Source organism: Thamnophis elegans, chromosome 8 (genome assembly GCF_009769535.1).
Source record: "Thamnophis elegans isolate rThaEle1 chromosome 8, rThaEle1.pri, whole genome shotgun sequence".
Taxonomy (NCBI): Eukaryota; Metazoa; Chordata; class Lepidosauria; order Squamata; family Colubridae; genus Thamnophis; species Thamnophis elegans.
In genome coordinates, this window is record NC_045548.1 from 36,456,706 (window position 1) to 36,469,641 (window position 12,936).

Sequence of the window (12,936 nt, forward strand, 5' to 3'; positions counted from 1 at the left end):
CAAGCTTTCGAACTGCTAGGTTGACAGGAGAGGACAGGAGTTCACCCTGTTGGAGCTTAGGTCTCATACCTGGGTTGTCGGCTTTCCAGCTGACAAGCCCAGCATCTTAACCACTGAGCCACTTTGCCATTCCAAAATCAGATGTGGACTTACTATTAAACTTCAATAAAGTGAAGGCATGCATTTCAACACAGAGAAGTGGACAGAGGATAGAATTTGAAATTTCTCATATATTCAGTGTACAAGATATTCATGAAACAGACCAACAAACATTTTCAGCTCTTGCTACATCTGAAATTTTAAGAACATGGTCAAATGACAACAAAGCCACTACCTAAACCTGAACTGCACAGCAACTAGCTTACACTTAACAAATGTTCATCTGGTATAAGCAATATAAATCCTTACACCATAACAAAACTATTTTATAAAATAAATTAAGAGGGTCACTGTTGGACAGAATAGTTGGACAGATTTTATACCACTGCTACTATTGGAAAAATATTTTTGTTTGTTGTAATAATTAGAACCACAAGGAGGAGATGGAGGCAAATTTGGAACCTGAATGAAACTGAATTACAATTCTAGTTTTTTTTCATGATGCAAATAAAACAATGTTAATCAGTTTTAAAAACTTAAAAACACAAGTTAGAGAAAGGGACAGCAACAGATTAGTAATATTTGTATGGAAATATTAACAATGACAGTTTATATATTAAATTATATTTAGAAACCAATAGAACATGTAGCTCTCTTTTCAGCAAAAGACAGCTAGCTAAAATATATTGAAATAGCCTGCCTAAACAGAAATAGAAAACTATATATACATATATTCATGTTTTCACGATAATGAAATTAGTTTAATTAAGTGTACATCTGTTCATACCGCAGCACTAAAAACATAATTATAGGAAGGAAATGTTCATGTTTGGATTTAAAAAAAATGCTTTCAAATACATGTCATCATTTTACAGTCTGAAAAATAATAAGATAGCATCTTTGTGAAAGATTCTAGGATGCACCCAAAAGGAATGTGCCACAACTGTTTTAGACAGTACAATTGTTTTTTTATTTAGTATGTAAAATTCTTTCCATTTGTGTTTGAAAACAAACTTAATTAAGCACATTTAACAGTAGCCCAAATTAGCCCAAATAGTAATTTCTTAGCATGAAAAGCATGGTTAATTATCAGATTGGGACTGCACAGATCCAGAAGCTCACTGGATGATTCTCAGACAGGCATTCTATCAGTCAAATCTACGACGCAGAATTATGAGGGGGGATGCAGGGCGTCACAGTGTTTACATGTGCTGTTTTAAATTCCTAAATAAATGGTAGGATACAAACCTGCAAGTAAGTGTAACTAAGGCTACTGTGAAGCTAACCTGCATTTGAAGGACTCAAGACTGTCAGCTTGATTGAAGCTCTTGATCCAGAAACAGGAAAAGCCAGCCAACACCTTTTGTATGTTATTTATTCCCTGATGTATTGTTTCTGGTGTTTGTTTTCCCTTTGCAAGTTTAGTCTGTATGTGTTTTATGTAACAGGCAAACAGCAACTTGTAGTCTAATTAGAGTTTTCTATTTTCCTTTATGCTTTTCTAGTGGAGATTTTTTTTTTTAAAAAAAAATTATTTATTTATTTATAACCGACCATCTCAATCAGTGACTGGGTGGCTTACAATACAAAAAAATATATTGCAATTAAAACACTAAAACATTTTGAAAAAAATAACAAACATCCAAAATAAACATACACAGCAGCTGAGGTACCTGGCCAGTTAGCAATAAAGCAAGAAAACAGAGCCCTGGACACATTTAGCACCCGAGACTCAGGAACACAGCCAGGCTTTTAGAGCCTTACAAAAGGCTAAAAGGGTTGGTCTGTTTTGATCTCCAAAGAGCCAGATGTACTAAAATGATGTGGAAACAATTACATGAATATTGCTCCTTTATCCTCAAATGTCACTAATTCCCAAGAGGCAAGCTGTGTGTTTGTGTGCCAGCTGTGACTCTTCCTGGGGTAACTGAAATGTTTCTGGAAGCTCTAATTAGAATAAAATAGAATATTTTAAGAAAATAGAATAAAATAGAATATTTTAAGAAAATAGAATAAAATAGAATATTTTATTTGGCCAAGTGTCATTAGACACACAAGAATTTAGAATTTAGAATTTTATTAACATTTATAGGCCGCCCTTTTCCCTGAGGGGACTCAGGGCGGCTCACATAAAATCAGGAGGGGGAATACAAACAATGACATAGACACATATAAGTAAAAATAATGAGCAACATTCATTCATCATTCGGGAGGGGCGGCTATCTTTGTCCCCAGGCCTGACGGGCTAGCCAGGTCTTAAGGGCTATGCGGAAGGCCTGGACGGTGGTGAGAGTACGAATCTCCACGGGGAGCTCGTTCCAAAGGGTCGGAGCAACTACTGAAAAGGCCCTCCTCCTTGTAGTTGCCAGCCGGCACTGGCCGATGGAATTCGGAGGAGGCCCAATCTATGAGATCTAATTGGTCGCAGGGAGGTAATTGGCAGAAGGCGGTCTCTCAAGTACGCAGATTCACTACTATGCAGGGCTTTATGGGTGACTAGTAGCACCTTGAAGCGCACCCGGAGATCGACAGGTAGCCAGCGCAGCTCGCGGAGGATAGGTGTTATGTGGGTGAACCGAGGTGCACCCACAATCACTCACGCGGCCGCGTTCTGGACTAGCTGAAGTCGCTGGATGCTCTTCAAGGGCAGCCCCATGTAGAGCACATTGCAGTATTCCAGCCTACAGGTCACAAGGGCCCGAGTGACTGTTGTGAGAGCCTCCCGATTCAGGTAGGGTCGCAACTGGCGCACCAGGCGAACCTGGGCAAATGCCCCCCTGGTCACAGCCGTCAGGTGGTGGTCAAGAGATAGCTGTGGATCCAGGAGGACTCCCAAGTTGCGAACCCTCTCTGAGGGGTGTAAAATTTGACCCCCCAGCCTGAGTGATGGAATATTGGTCGAATCTTTGGGAGGGAAGCACAACAGCCACTCGGTCTTTTCTGGGTTGAGTACAAGCTTGTTAGCCCTCATCCAGTCCATAACGGCCTCAAGGCCTCGGTTCATCTCGTCTGCCGCTTCATTGAGTTGGCACGGGGCGGACAGATACAACTGGGTATCGTCCGCATATTGGTGGTATCTTATCCCGTGCCTGCGGATGATCTCTCCCAGCGGTTTCATGTAGATGTTGAATAGTAGGGGGGATAAGACCGAACCCTGAGGCACCCCATATGTTAGGGGCCTAGGGGTCGATCTCTGCCCCCCCACTAACACCGACTGCGACCTGTCCGAGAGGTAGGAGGAGAACCACCGCAACACGGTGCCTCCCACTCCCATCTCCCGCAGTCGTCGCAGAAGGATACCATGGTCGATGGTATCGAAAGCCGCTGAGAGGTCAAGGAGAACCAGGATGGAGGGATGTCCTCCATCTCTGGCTCTCCAAAGATCATCAGTCAATGCGACCAAAGCGGTTTCTGTGCTGTAACCGGGTCTGAAGCCTGACTGGAAGGGGTCGAGATAGCTAGCTTCCTCCAAGGACCGCTGGAGCTGGAAGGCCACCACCTTCTCAACAACCTTCCCTAGAAAGGGAAGGTTGGAGACTGGGCGATAGTTATTAAGAACATCTGGATCCAGAGATGGCTTCTTTAGGAGGGGTCTCACCACCGCCACTTTTAATGCGGCGGGGAAGTTCCCCTCCCGAAGAGAGGCGGTAACAACCGCCTGGATCCAGCCTTGTGTCACCTCACTGCTGTTAGTAACCAGCCATGAGGGACACGGGTCCAGTACACAGGTGGAGGCACTTACAGCCCTCATGGCCTTGTCCACATCCCCAGGGGCAACATCCTGAAACTCAACCCAGAGATGGTCTACTTGATCCTCTTGTGCCTTGGCTGGAACTGCAGAGCTGGAGTCCAAGTCCGACCGAAACCGAGCAATTTTGTCCGCTAAGAATTGGGCATAATCCTCAGCTCTGCCCTGCAAGGGTTCCCCCGCTTCCCTCTTATTTAATAGGGAGCGGGTTATCCTAAACAGGGTGGCTGGGCGAGACTCAGCGGACGCAACCAAGGTGGCTATATAAGATCTTTTCGCTGCCCTAAGTGCCCTGGTGTATTCCTTGGTGCTGGTGGTTACCATTGCTCGGTTCGATTCGGACTTATCGGACCTCCATCGGTGCTCTAGGCATCTCCTCCGGCGCTTCATCTCCCGGAGTTCCTCGGTGAACCAAGGAGGTCTCCGGGATCCGCCGCCTCGGAGGGGCCGTAGTGGCGCAATCCGGTCGAGAGCCTCCGATGCTGCCGAGTGCCAAGCAGCAACCAGAGTCTCTACCGGACTGTGGGCGAAAGTATCAGGAATGACCCCAAGCTCCGTCTGGAAGCTTAACGGCTCCATAAGTCGCCTGGGGCAGAACCACCTGGTCGGTTCCTCCTCCCTACAGTGGGGGTTTGGTCTCCGGAAGTCGAGCCTCAGCAGGCAGTGGTCTGACCACGACAGGGGTATGATGTCATTACCCCTCAGACCAAGATCACAAATCCACTGCTCCGAGAGGAATACGAGGTCGAGCATGTGACCCGCTGAATGGGTTGGGCCACGGATTACTTGGGTCAAGCCCATGGCTGTCATGGAAGCCATGAACTCCTGCGCCCCATCAGAGTTTTCACCGAGCGACGGCAAATTAAAGTCCCCCAGGACCATCAACCTAGGGAACTCAATTGCCAGCTCGGCTACCGACTCGAGGAGCGAGGGGAGGGCTGCTGCAACGCTGTTGGGAGGCAGGTACGTTAACAGCAGACCCACTTGACCCTTGAGGTCCAACTTTATCAGCAGGGACTCACACCCGACAAGCTCCGGAGCAGGGACCCTACGAGGAACTAACGACTCCCGGATAACAATGGCCACACCCCCACCCCTTCCCTGGGCTCTCGGCTGGTGCAGCACCTGAAAACCTTCTGGGCACAGCTCTACAAGGGGGACTCCTCCCTCTGGGCCCAGCCAGGTTTCAGTAATACATGCCAGGTCTGCCCTCTCGTCTAAAATTAAGTCCCGGACGAGAGGAGCTTTATGTACCACAGACCTGGCATTTAGCGACAGCAGCCTGAGTCCAGGGTCCTGACTACTTGCGCCATCTGGTCTCGGAGTGGGACTCATAGGGCCGGAAGGAGGGATCTCTGTAATGTAGCGAGCCCTCCTTCCCCGGTAATGGCCTGCCCTAAAGTCCCCGCCATATCTGCCCCTCCCTGTTACGACCGTAATACTCCGACCCTCTCCCGTGTCTCTGGTCCCTCAACCACCCCCATGGCCCCCACATCTCCCGGCAGGTCCTCCGAATCATACATACCCATGCACTCCCCCAAACAGTCCCCACGTGAAAATTAAAACACAGAAAATTACAACAATATAATAATAAAAGTGGGACATTCATTCATCTCATACGTATCCCATGCAAATCCCATACAAAGAAAGAAGAGAAAGATGAAACAAAAGAAAGAAACTAAAATAATTGCGCAATTGATTAAAATTTAAGGTGCGAGTTCAGATGGCAAAATTGGCTCTTAATGTTCAGAGTTGAAGTGGCTGGGGACCAATTATAGTTCAGATGGAATATATGGGGGAGTGTCTTATAACCCCTCTCTTCTTCTGTAAATTTGTTGGTCAAAAGGTCCTGCGGGGGTTCAGTGCGAACACACAATGCTGCCATCATCTGTCCACCCGCAGCCCAGGTCCAAAGTTTTCCTTCTGGGGGTAAAACCACTCCAAGGAGTTCCCAAAGGCACACCACTAAAAATAAATAGGGTAGAAAGATGGAACAGGCGTTGTAATTGTCAGGGGACACCGTCGCTGTTCTCAAGATGGAACTTGCTCCCTCAGTGTTAAATGGCCGAGGCAGCCCGAGAACCACCGGAATCCCTAGAGCCAATGGGGTCGTCCAGGTCTGTAAAGTCCAAGGGTGGTCTCCCCAGTTCCTCGTCCCCACTGCAGGCAGACAGAGTAGGGAGGTGGGGCAGACGATGAGGCCGCCAAAGAACGACGCCGCTGCCACCGAGCTGAGGTTCCTCTCCTCGCCGCCGAACAGCTGACATAGGCGAAACAGCATGGAGACCGCTGGAACCGCCAGAATCCACGCGGTCAGCGGTCGCAACGTCCAAACGGCTTGGAGACGGTCCTGGGGGTGGTCCCACGGCCGCAGGGCGCTCCCGTCGCAGGCAGGCGAAGCTGGAAGGTGAAATAGGCGACGGAGCCGCCGAAGAACGCCGCCGCCGTTTCCAGGCCGAGATTCCCCTCCTCGCTGCCGAGCGGCCAGACCAGCATGGAAGCCACTGAAGACGCTGGTGCTTTTGCGGTCCGGGGCTACCCCCGAAGAGGTAACCCCTACCGCTAGCTGATCTTTTCGGGCTCCCTGGGTCTCAAGCCTCCCGGACGAGCCTCTCATATTATATTTTAAAGTTGTTACTCGCGGTTTTTTCTGCATTTTCGTCGGGTAATTTAGAGCGGACGGAGCCTCGCAGCCATCTTGGTCTCGCACATGCAGCAGAAGAGAATTTATCTCCAGTGCAGAAGCTCTCAGTGTACATGCAAAGCAAAAGGGTAATATTAATCATAACATAATACCAATAAGAGCAAATAGTAGAGACGATGAAAATAATAATAAACAGTTTGTATCCAGTAGAACAAAAAGGAAATTATAAAAAATCAAGAGGAACAAAAGATCAGCTGCTCATAAACAAAGACATAGGTACTAAAAAATACAAAACGAAGAAAAACATTTAAATATGGCGTGGATTGATTACAAGAAGGCATTTGACTCATTACCCCACAGCTGGATTAACACTTATCTGGAAAACTTTGGAATCAGCAAAAATATCTGTACATTTTTAAAGGAAATATGCAAAAATTGAAAACAGTTCTAACAACAAATGGGGAGAACATTGGTGAAGTCAACATCAGAAAAGGAATCTTCCAAGGGGATTCACTTTCACCACTACTGTTCAACATTGCATTAATTCCACTGACAATAATCTTACGAAACACAAAACTGGGATACCAAATCTCAAGCTAACATGGCAAGATAAACCATCTACTATACATGGATGACTTAAAAATATATGCAAAAAGCCCCACTGAACTTAAATCAATACTCAACACAGTTCAACTGTTCAGCAGTGACATCAAAATGAACTTTGGGCTTGAAAAATGTGCTATATTATCCATGCGGCGAGAAAAAATGGAAAAAACAGAAGGAATAGAACAGGGAAATGGAAATATAGTGAAAGCATTAGCAAAGGATGATAGTTACAAGTACCTAGGTATATTGGAAGCAGATAACATCTTGAATGGAAAAGTCAAAGAGTCAACGCAAAAGGAATACATCAGGAGGGTCCGCAAAATATTAAAATCAAAGCTGAATGCTGGAAACATAATTAAAGCCATTAATACATGGGCAGTTCCAGTGATACGCTACTCAGCTGGAATCATTAACTGGACTCTGGCTGAACTGGAAAACCTGGACCGGAAAACACACAAACTTTTGAATATGTAACATGTTTTACATCCACGAAGTGACATCGACAGGTTGTACCTGCCAAGAAAAATAGGGGGCAGGGGGCTATTGCAAATCCATCAAACTGTAGAAGAAGAAAAATGAAGTTTGAATGATTATGTGAACCAAAGTACAGAAAAATTGCTGCAGGCTGTGAAAATGGAGAACAGCATAAAAACAACAGAAACAAAGGCAGAATATAAGGAAAAACAGCTGGATGACAGATTAAATAGATGGAAAACTAAAGCTTTGCATGGACAGCATTTGAAGAACATTGAAGGAAAATGTGATGACAACTTGACATGGACATGGCTTAAGATAGGAACTATCAAGAAAGAAATGGAAGGTTTAATACTGGCTGCTCAAGAACAAGCACTACAAACTATTGCCATGAAAACGAAGATAAAAAAATCCACTGACAATCCAAACTGCCGACTTTGCAATAACAAAGTTGAAACTTTCACATTTAATATATGAATGCAGCAAAATTGCACAAACTGATTACAAAACTAGACGTGACCGAGTTGCTAAATTAATCCACTGGTCATTATGTAAAAAATATGATTTACCTGTATCCAGAAAGTCATGGGAACATAAAGTGGAAAAAGTTATCGAAAATGAGAAGGTGGAGATCTTGTGGGACTTTCAAATACAAATGGATCATCATTTGGAGCACAACATCCCAGATATCATGGTTGTAGAGGGTCGAATTGTACAGTTTATTGATATCGCTGTTCCTGGAGATGCCAGAGTCGAAGAAAAAGAACTAGAAAAAATAATGAAATATTGCGACCTGGCCATCGAAACTACACAGCTGTGGATGAAGCATGTAACAGTGATACCCATTGTCATTGGGGCACTTGGCATCATGTCCAAGAATTTTACAAGATACATCCACAAATTGCAGCTTCCTGCAATAACACCAGCGGAACTGCAAAAAACTGCGCTACTTGGAACATCTTATATTTTAAGAGGTACTTGGTTGACACCTAGGATGCTGGCAGCAAACTGTATCAACCATTAGCACCAGTCACTGGTATTTGTAATGCATTTTTGAATGTTCAGTTGGCTGAGTTTCATGTTTAATAAATAAATTATATAATAATAATAATAGACTGATTATAAATTGCGGCACAATTCAGTAGCACAAATGATCCATTGGAATTTGGGCAAAAATTATAATATTAAAACAGCAACAAACTGGTGGGAACATCAGCCTGAAAAAGTCACCGAAAATCAGATGGTCAAGATCTTGTGGGATTTCCATATACAAACGGACAAAATACTGGCGCATAATACACCAGACATCACACTGGTTGAGAAAAATAAGGTCACAATCATAGACATCGCAATACCATGTGATAGCGAGGTTGCCGAGAAGGAACATGAAAAAATCGCAAAATACCAGGACTTAAAAATTGAAATTCAACGACTATGGCACAAACCAGCAGTGGTAATTCCAGTGGTAATTGGCACACTGGGTGCTATTCCAAAAACACTGGAAGTACATTTAAAACAGTTAAAAATTGACAAAATCACCATCAGTCAAATGCAAAAAGCCACACTGCTTGGATCTGCACGCATATTACAAAAATACGTTACGACGTCCTAGGCCCCTGGGTGGGGCCCGACTAGTAACCAATGCCAAATCCGGCGAAACAACTGGCCGCTGTGATACAATTGTATAATAATAATACAGCAATACAACATGGGTAAATATATTTAGATATAAAACAATACTGTAAGGATTAGATTCATTCATTCATTTATTATATTTATATGCTGCCCTTTCCCCCCGAAGGGGACTCAGGGCGGCTAACAAATCAAATCAGGGAAGGGGGGGGGGTACAGACAAAAAATAAAAAATAAACGATACATAACAGTACATAATTTAAAAACACACAACAGTCATACCATTCAAGACGGGAGCAACAGCTCTTTAGCCCCAGGCCTGTCGGAACAGCCAGGTTTTAACGGCTTTGCGGAAGGCCTGGAGGGTGGTGAGGGTTCGAATCTCCACGGGGAGTTCGTTCCAAAGGGTCGGAGCAGCCACAGAGAAGGCTCTCCTCCGGGTAGTCGCCAGTCGACACTGGCCGGCAGATGGAATTCGGAGGAGGCCTAATCTGTGGGATCTAATCGGTCTAGCGGAGGTGATTGTTCAGAAGAGTAATGGCATGATGGAAAAAACTCCCTGTGTCTAGTTGTTTTTGCATATAATGCTCTATAGTAGTGTTCTGAAGGGAGGAGTTGAAACAAATTATGTCCAAGATGTGAGGGGTCTGTGTAGATAATTTCTCAGTCCTCCCTTTGATATACAGATCTTCTATGGAAGGCAGGCTGATTTCAATTGTTCTGACAATTCTGAAAAATGTGAACATTGGGCACTATCTAACAAAATGAAATTCAATGATGAAAAAAGTAAGGTAAGGTTTCTTTTGGCAAAAAATCCCCAAAATGCACAGGTACCGTGTACGTGGTACCTTGCTCAATAGTAACTGTGAGATGGTTCTTAAGAGTCCTAGTGGACAACCATTTAAATATGAGCCAGCAGTGTGAAGCCGCTGTCAACAAAGCCAACAGAGTTCTAGGCTGCATTAACAGAGGGATAGAATCAAGATCATGTGACGTGTTAATACCACTTTATAATGCCTTGGTAAGGCCACACTTGGAATACTGCATCCAGTTTTGATTGCCACGATGTAAAAAAGATGTTGAGACTCTAGAAAGAGTGCAGAGAAGAGCAACAAAGATGATTAGGGGACTGGAGGCTAAAACATATGAAGAACGGTTGCAGGAACTGGATATGTCTAGTCTTGTGCAAAGAAGGACTAGGGTGACATAATGGCAGTGTTTCAATATCTCAGGGGCTGCCACAAAGAAGAGGGAGTCAAACTATTATCCAAAGCATCTGAAGGCAGGATAAGAAGCAATGGGTAGAAATTAATCAAGGAGAGAAGCAACCTGGAACTAAGGATAAATTTCCTGACAGTTAGAACTATTAATCAATGGAGCAATGGAGTTGTGAATGCTTCAACACTGGAAGTTTTTAAGAAGATGTTGGATAACTATTTGTCTGAAGTGGTGTAGGGTTTCCTGCCTAAGCAGGCGGTTGAACTAGAAGACCTTCAAGGTCCCTTCCAACTCTGTTATTATATTCTGTTTTTGCAGTCTTAACTAACCATTGGAGTCTGTACCTGTCCTGTTTTGTTGCTGTACCAAACAAATACAGATGACGGACTCAATAATTCCTCTGGACAACTGTATCAACAGCTCCAGGGACAGTCTGAACTGCTAAAGTTGCTGCAGGAAGAGCGTTCTTGGTTGTGCCTTTTTAGTGATGGTTTTAATGTTAGGTGTCCATTTCAAATCCTGGGAGATTATAGAACCCAGAAATTAATGCAAAAACATCACATAGGTAGCTATTTAATCTCTGATACAGAGGTCCCACATTCCCCAAACAGAAATATCTACAGTGGTTGCTAATGCTTGGTGTGATGCTTATTGTCTGACCATTTGAGCACATACCATTCCTGTTACAAATATTGAAAATTATATTCCTCACAAAAGATCTTTATTTTCAAAATTGGCAGATTGGAGAGAGTATTCTGCTACATTGATTCTGGGAACTGATGTTTTTCAAGATTAATTAAAGCAGTTGTTAAAAAAATATTCCCCCCCCCTCCCCCAAATTCTAAACTAAGATTCTACTATATATTCATTTCATTGAAAGGAATATATTTGACACCGGGAAATATACACGACCTAATTTAAATATCCCGATTCCCCCGTCCCCTCGTGTTTTTTCTTATATATTAAAAAGCACCATGGAGAATGCAGGCATCGATCCCACTACCTCTCACATGCTAAGCGAGCGCTCTACCATTTGAGCTAATTCCCCTCTTAAAACAGCGTGTTTAGCTTCTGATGAATCACCACAGGAAATGAATGGCTTGGACGAAGTAATATGATCCTTTCTCCACCACCACAAATACAGCGTTCACATTTGGTTCCTTTGGAACAGCGTTTCCTAACCTTGGTAACTTGAAAATGTCCGGACTTCAACTCTCAGAATTTCCCAGCCAGCATTCTCTGGCTGGGCAATTCTGGGAGTTGAACTCCGGACATCTTCAAGTTGCCAAGGTTGGGAAACACTGCTTTGGAAGAAACTTAAATCAGTATCAAGAGCGCCAAAATACATTTTTTTTAAAAGGCAAAGATTCACCCATTCAGCTAATTGCAGCTGAAACTGTGAGACGTTTGTTGCCTTCAGTCTCTCTCCCCCACCCCCCCACTCCTGAATAATCAAATATGTTTCTCTCCCATAAATATGTGCCAATCTTCCTCCTCCCTTAAGTGTCAAGTGCCCAAGAAACTTTGATAGGATATCCATTCAAAACCAGAGTGCTTCGTAACACTCACTGGTGCGGTAATAATCTTCCCTGGATTATTAACTAGCAATTTGCACAATAAGGGGACTGTTAACTACTGGCTGTATGAGGAAGATCTTTTTTTTAAAAAAAGCAGTATTTTGGAGAATGCGGGCATCGATCCCGCTACCTCTCGCATGCTAAGCGAGCGCTCTACCATTTGAGCTAATTCCCCTTCCTAAGTGTAGTTTTCGGTGTTTCCTTTAAGAGTAACCAGTAAACTGGATTGGGTATTCTGCATCACTTGACAGCTTAATTAAAAGTGAAACATGCAAATAATGTTGTAAAGCTTGTTTTTAAATCTATTCCTTCTCATACATTAAGTAATATATCATATTGTATACTTTAAAAAACAACACATTAACAAACCCTCAAATCTAATAAACAACAGAAAGGAGGTCTGTGAACAGAATATAGACACCCTCACGTATGATATTATGGTAAAAAATGAAAAGATATTCTACTGTAATAACAGCAGCACTAAATGCGCGGATAGCCTTATCTCTGGTTATGAAGTGTCACTTGCTGTTTTGAAGGTTGGTAAGTCTGACGACACCATTCAATTTCAAACTGAACCTTGGAAATATACAGTTTCATTATGATTAATTCCTATAAACATAGAACTGGGAGTGGTAAGGCTGGATCTTAAACCAAGCGAGGAGTCAATAAAAGCTAACACTCCTCAAGGTAAAAATCACACATTCTGACAAGTACTTCCTCCTCATCCTAGACACTCCTATGATCTTCTTTCTCACCAGCCTAATCTGTAAAAACTAATCTGCAGACTTTAAATTTATACTTGAGTGGAATCTCAGCTAGTGATTATTGCCCAGGGAAGCCTGTTCCTCAGCAAAACTACACAGTCCAACAAAAAACTAAGTGTCATATGCTGTGAAATGAATTAACTACTCAGTTAAAATACTTGTTACGCACATTAG

At 43.6% G+C, this 12,936-nt stretch overlaps 1 non-coding gene across 1 annotated transcript; it reads right to left on the bottom strand.

Annotated features, from left to right (window-relative positions):
* Window positions 1-12,100: 12,100 nt before the first annotated feature.
* TRNAA-AGC lies at window positions 12,101-12,173 on the bottom strand. The gene has a single exon. It is a non-coding gene; the product is annotated as a tRNA-Ala (tRNA).
* Between the last annotated feature and the right edge of the window lie 763 nt (window positions 12,174-12,936).